Source organism: Aethalodelphis obliquidens, unplaced genomic scaffold (genome assembly GCF_003676395.1).
Source record: "Aethalodelphis obliquidens isolate GAN/ISIS:26980383/991018 unplaced genomic scaffold, ASM367639v1 scaffold8, whole genome shotgun sequence".
NCBI lineage: Eukaryota > Metazoa > Chordata > Mammalia > Artiodactyla > Delphinidae > Aethalodelphis > Aethalodelphis obliquidens.
The window spans coordinates 25,553,495-25,560,308 of NW_020837952.1; the positions used below are offsets into that span (position 1 = coordinate 25,553,495).

General features: G+C 35.2%; 1 pseudogene; it reads right to left on the bottom strand.

Annotated features, from left to right (window-relative positions):
- Positions 1 to 839: 839 nt before the first annotated feature.
- LOC113621404 (uncharacterized) lies at positions 840 to 1,058 on the bottom strand (annotated as a pseudogene).
- Between the last annotated feature and the right edge of the window lie 5,756 nt (positions 1,059 to 6,814).

Sequence of the window (6,814 nt, forward strand, 5' to 3'; positions counted from 1 at the left end):
GGCAAATTGTTAGAGATAAGAGTATACATAAATTACGAAATTTGCTGTAAAGTCGTTCGAAATGGGTGTATTCTTCTGTGGCCACCTTAGCTATATATGTATCTCAGAGCAGAGGAAGCCCATCTAGATCGTATCATCTAGGAACCAGTATTTGAGCAGCCTCATAAAATATTTCAAAGTATAAAGTCTCAAATTTCCTTTGATGTTAAAGAAGAGAGACACAGTAAATAGGTAAGGTTTTGGATATAAGATAAAGAAAAGTTGGAAGAAAATTATTTCATTATCATCAAAATCAATTATTGAGTTTCACTGTATTTATATCACTTCTTTTAGAGTGGTAAAGTTAGGAGAAAATTTAAACATTTTCTTCTAAGAATGTACAATTTAAAAGGATAATTTTAATATAGGAAAGGTTAACTGATGAATAGAACATATTCTATTTAGGAATGTTTACTTAGATAAGGACAAAGTATTCATGTTTCCTTCAATGGTAGTTGAATCAGCAGTATCTCTAAGTTTGCTAATAACTTGAACACTATGATTTGGGACTTGAACCCTAAGGAGTCAAGTTCAAATGATGACTTGTATGTTCTCTCTTATTTAGTTGGGAAATTAGACCTGGCTATTTAAGGTTTCTTAAATCATTACATATATGTTACATATTTTAAACAGCTTTCAATATAATTCTTGTGAATTGGCTTTGCAGATATGCCTGTTTATTTTTTTAGATTATTTAGGAGATTATTTAGCATTAGAAGATATGTTTAATTACAATTTTTCCTTATAAAGTAGGCAAACTTTCATGTTTACTAAATAATAAGAAATATAAATTCTTTATTTATTAGTGAATGTGGAAAATAATTTTCTCTGAATGTAACCCAGTCTGGTAACTTTGCATAAACAAGCCCTAATTCAAAGCTATTTTAACAGGAGGGAGAGACCGGAACTCAATCTGAGCTCTACTCCAGGGGAAGAAAAAGGGCAGGAGAGTTTTCAATTAGCAATAATCACGCCTCGGATAAACCTCATTGGCTACAATACTGCCACTGCGCAAAGCTGGGCAGGAGAGTTTTAAGAGGTGCGTGGAGGCCTCTAAGTCCGCCTTTGTTTGCTAATTGGATTTACCTACAGGAAAAGGAAGATAGTTTTACAACTTGGAGCAAGGCACCTATCAAATTTAGGCTTCTACCTTCCTACAGACACTGAAAGATAGAGGTACTGTCTTCCTGGATGGTTACATTTCAAAGGAATGACTTCCAGGTCTTTGAGAAAGACATCTGTGGGTTGTAAAACTGGCTAGGGCCTTTGAAAGATATTTACATTTCAAAGGAGCAGAGAAGGATTTTACAGTGATATGTTTTCTAAAGTAAATGCTCTAAGAAAAGAGAGATCAGGGGCTTCGAGTCAGGAAGATAACTAAAGTTTAGTCAAGCAGAGGGGGACCAACTTGAGAAATATATTATGTCGTGATTATGTTATAATTTAGACTTCTTCTCCAAGGTTCTTTGACTGTGGACCTCTGAGTGTGACTCATTTGGACTTCTGGAAAGGGGAAGGAACAATAGGGATGATGCTTTGGTACTCTTCTTTACTCTGTTACCAACTATTTATGTCTTGAGAAGCTGCCTTTGGGGCCTTTAAATTTTGTAAGTTGAGAAGAAATTAGATATTTATTCTAGTAACAAACAATAATGAAATAAATTATTGGAATTGCATAGATTATCATAGAAATACGATTAGTAGTAGTATTTTTAGTACTTGTGTTGAACTTAGCCATCATGATGCATAGAAAAGAGATGTTATACTATAAAGATAAGTAAATTTAGGTAAGTTATGCTGAACAATTACTTAAGCAGAATAGCCTTATTCTTATACTAGCAGCTTCTTACCTTCAAACTGGAATTAAAAGAGAAAGTTTATATGTCATTCTGTTAAGGAGACAGTGATAATTATAAATTCTCGTCCTCCTTCAGAATCTTAAACAAAAAGCCTTACTTTCTGGAAAATTCTATAGTCCTATAATGCTGAAACATTATTTAGAATAAAACAACTCATAAAAATATTGATAAAAAAAGAACTACCTAGCTAATTCTTAATTCTCTGAAAACTAAAGCCCTCTAATACCTATTTTTTGAATGCTGTTGTGGGTAATTAGATATGATTTTCCAGTTATTGGGGAAAGAGCAGATGTGACTGGGATTGCTGAGATCATAATTTTATGGTGTAATGTGATGCTGACCGTGTGAGGGGATGTGAAGATGAGGCAGTTAACAGTAGATGTAAGAATTTGGAACTGGGAGTCTTTGAACTGTATTTGAAGGAATCAGAGCAAGGGCTTAAAGTCATTTTACTTTTCTTCTTTCTTTGTTTCCTTCTGCCATTCTTATAGCAGATGAATTCTTGGGGCCTCTCTCCTCACTCTTCCTTTCCAACGTTTTCCTTCTATTTCTTTCTCCTTTAGCACTGCTCTTTAAGTAAATAGGACACTGAAAGAATATATAACGTCAAACAACCATCAGACAGCAGGTCCTAATCATGCCAGTATTCAGTAAGCCATGTCTGAAGACTCTACCTTTCCTCTGGGTTTGATAGGATAAAGCTAGTCGTGGAAAAGGAATTGAGAAGTGTGGCTCTACTGATAAGGAAACATCACCATAAACTACGAATTAGCAGCAGGTCACTGGATTTACACCTGGAGTGTTTCACTGCTATTAATAATGCCTTTTTTACTCTTTGACTTCTGTGGACATATCACCTACGATAATGACCCTCCATCTATTTGCACAGGTGCAAGGAAATTTAAAAAAGGTCCTAAAATGTACATACAGACTCACACACACATAAGCATGCTGGGCATACTAAATTATAGAAAAGAATAATTCATCAATAAAGTAAATGTTGTGAAGTCCTGTGATTCATCATTCATGATTCATTCATAACACAAATTAAAAAATAATTTTGAAAGAAGCTGACAGATTGGACCAGAGGCATAAATCTAAGCTATCCAGGCAGTATAACTCTGCACAGTAACATTACGGGAACAGCTGCTATCTTTGTGTAGCTCACACCTAGGTTGTTTTTGTAGACCCTACTGATGACAAAACCAATTAGCAGATTAGAAATTGCCAAAAATCAGGGACGCCTTGCTGAAGAATCTCTAAAACTGAATAGTATTTTGGCTAATGCTGTTCTTTGTTCATCTCAGGATTTATAGAATAAGAATGTTTTGTGTGTAAACATCTGTTGCTTCAGGGGAGCGTCCATCATGCAGTTGCCAAATGAGGTAGACATATGTGCATATGGAAAGCCTTAAGACCTGTGGTACTGCTGAATTTCTTAACATAGATTAAAACTTCTAATCAGGTTTTTTTTTTTAAGTAAACCTACTTTATAAAATGAACTGTTGAATAGTTTGATGTAAAAGAAAGCATTTCAAAGGATATTTCATTTAAATGTAAATGTAGACTATGCATTATTAAAGAGAACGTGGCTTTTCATATTCTTGTTTTTCTAGACACCTGGGATCAAAGTCACCTTTTGAACTTACACAGTAAGCTTCTAAACTTAAATCTTACTGTTAAGGATTTAAGTTCCTTATTTTCACTGTTAAAAGACAAATGCTACCTAAAGCTTTATCTGCAGCATTAATTTTCCTGTAAAGACAGGGGAACTGAATTAGCAGGGGAAAGGGTAGGACTCTGGAACACTTCGGTCGTAGCTTTGGAATCAGAGCTCTCAGCAGTTTCATGCTTTGTGGATAATTAAAATCGATACAAAATAATTACACAGCTGGAAGGATCTCCAGATATTTAATCCAGTCCCTTTCCTCCAGGAGAAACTAACTCTAGTCTAAACCAACGTCCGCACAGGCATTCAGGTTACATGAAAGAAATAGGAACCCTAGATTTACTTTCTGCACTTACTATGAACATTGCAAATGTGGCCTGGTAATAAGTGTTCAGAAGGAGATTATTATTATTATTATAAAGACGATGTAAGCATCATACAATAGCCTTCTGCAATCGCAAGATAATCAATGGAAGGCAGTGATGGCTAAAATGACTGTCATTTTTAGTGTTTCTCATGTCATATCTTAAAAGTCCAGATCAAGTGCTATTCCTCCCTAAAATCTTACTAATCTCCATATCCATTGGTTATTTAACTTTTGGTACCTATATTTAGTAAGGCTTTAGGATATATACATAAATCTATAATATGAATATAGATAGCTGTACAAAGTAGCTTTTGACATCTCTGCACCTTAATGAGAAGTCCTTGAATGCTAGTTGCCAGAGCCTAGCACAATGCTCTGTACTTAGTCATTACTCAGCAAATGCTGGTTTTTAATATTTTTCTTCTAAATCCGGTTGAAGCTAGTTTTTCTTTATTGTTCTGTCCTCAGGGCAGGTGAGGACAATCATGAGAAGTGTTGAGTCTCCTGGCTGATTTCAGTTCTCTATTCCAACATTCTCTTTATTTCTTTTTTAAGGCGTCTTTGTTTTTTTTATTTTATAGAGATCAAATATTGTAAGAACAAAATAAAACAAATATTTCCAAGTTCCATTAATGTTCCACATTTTTCAAGTAAAATTTAACGTGACGAAGTTAGTCTACAACAAAAGATTTTTAGATGATCTCTTGGAGTTCGATTTTATTTTTTAGGTACATTTTTCCTAAAGAAAAAGGCCATGGTTCTTGAAGCTTTTGGTAAATCAGTAGAATTCAAAAATTGTAAAGTAACGTGTCAAGTTAGATTAGTGGATTTGTCCAAGGCATCTACAAAGTTTTAGGGAAACAATGTATTACACTCACTACATGCTTTGAAAAAAATAAATAAAAGGGAACTTTTCATCAGTATTCAATATTGGGCCACCATATGGAACTGCACCCTATTCACACTTTTTATGTTTCCTTTAATCCTGCTGTCTTTGACTAGTGGTCAAAATACAAGATTTCTATTACAGAAAATATTTCCCATCAATTGTTATTTCTACAACCAGCTGCCTTCACAATCTCTTTTCTTTATTCTGTGACCTACATGCCACATTTCTTTACAGTATATTCTTTCTTCTTCCTTTAGCTAATAAACTTCCAGTTTCTTCACTTGACAAGAAACAAAGGCAACTCAAGTGGAGGCTGTACATTCCACTACAGCCAGAAGGGGATGGGGGAGTGGGGAGGTGAGGGCTGAAAATGGGAATAACATTCTAAATTTCCGTGCATTCAAATACCATCACTTTCTTTGTCTGCAGGGCCCTTACTCTGCATACACATCCCAGACACACTGTCTTCTAATCATTGAGGACACTGGAATCTGGCTCCCTATCTTCCTTTTGACCCCCAAACCCAAGCATCCTTGTGTATAGCTTCAGTGTCATTATGGTGAACCCATCAATTTATCCCAAGAAGTTTTACCGACACTTCACTCAACAAACATCATCAAAGCTCAAGTCCAAAGAAAAGAATGAATCTCTCTCTCTTTCTCTCTCTCCCCCATTCCCTCCATTCAACCTCCATGCTCTTCAACCCTATAATTATCTATTTAATTTTCCTAAAGCACCGCATTAATCCATGCAGTCACTGATTCCTATTGCCACATGTTCAGTCTTCCTATTTCTGGTGTTCAAAGACCATCAAAATTGGCCCTCAACCTTTGTCTCTAGACAATTTTTGTTACTTGGGCAAGATTATAACTGATCCAGCAATTCTCCAAATATGCCTAATTTTCTAGAATTTTAAGCTATTCTCATGGCCTCTGTCAATTGTGTCCTACCCTCCCCCACAAAAAAAACTACTTTCCTTTAAGATCCAAATGGCCAGTAGTCTGTGACCACTCCATGTGAAAGTGTCTGTGTTCTTCTCAGAAGTTCTGTGGATTGGGTTCCACTGTTTGAAAGCATTTATTTCTTTGTTTTGTGGTTAACTGTCAATTTATCTGTCTCCTTAATTGCCTAAAAGGTAGAACCAGCTTACTGTGTTAGTAAAATAGGGTATTAGTTCCGTGTCTACCTCTAATGAGCTCTTTCTGACTTACCACTTCACCCTACTGAACTACAATTGTATATGTATGTAACAGGAGAATGAGGACATCGATTAAAATGATGTGTTATATTTTGTATGTGTTCTATGAAATTATCAGAGAAGTGGCCAGGGCGTTCTATGTTTATTATTTCCATATCACTCTCTTTATAGTAGGCTAAAACTAGTAGATATTCAATAAATATTCATTAATATTCATTGAATAAGGAGATATTTACTAATTTCTTTTTAACAGAGCACAATAAGTTTTAAGGAGTCAATAATCCACTTAAGGATACAGTTCTCAGTCATCTACCCCTTCTTTTCATCACATCCGTGATGAGATTTCTCCACTAGCTCTGTCTTCTGGACCACATCTTTAGCCTATGGCAAATACTAAAACTAGTATAAAAAACATGGCATATCAGGTTTGAAAAAACAGACTTCTAAGTTTTAGTGGCAAGTTGTGCAATGCCACAGTTTCTTTGAAAAGCCTTTGCAAAACACCTCAATTACACCTCATCATTATGGTTCTTGTGACTTCCTGGATATTTCTCTAATAAACTCTGTAAAACTCACCTTGTTAATCACCATTGACAAAGCTCCATCACATGGTTCATCTTGTTTGAACCGCATAAGAAATCAGAAGTTGTACCTTCTTCCTGTCTCATTGGTTGCCTCAAGTTGTAAGTTTTGCATAATTATATAGATTTTTCTTCAAATGATGGTATCTTATAAACATGGCGAGTTATGTCTTCTAGAAGCCCGTATCTTTGGGGGGTTTTACATTGATAAG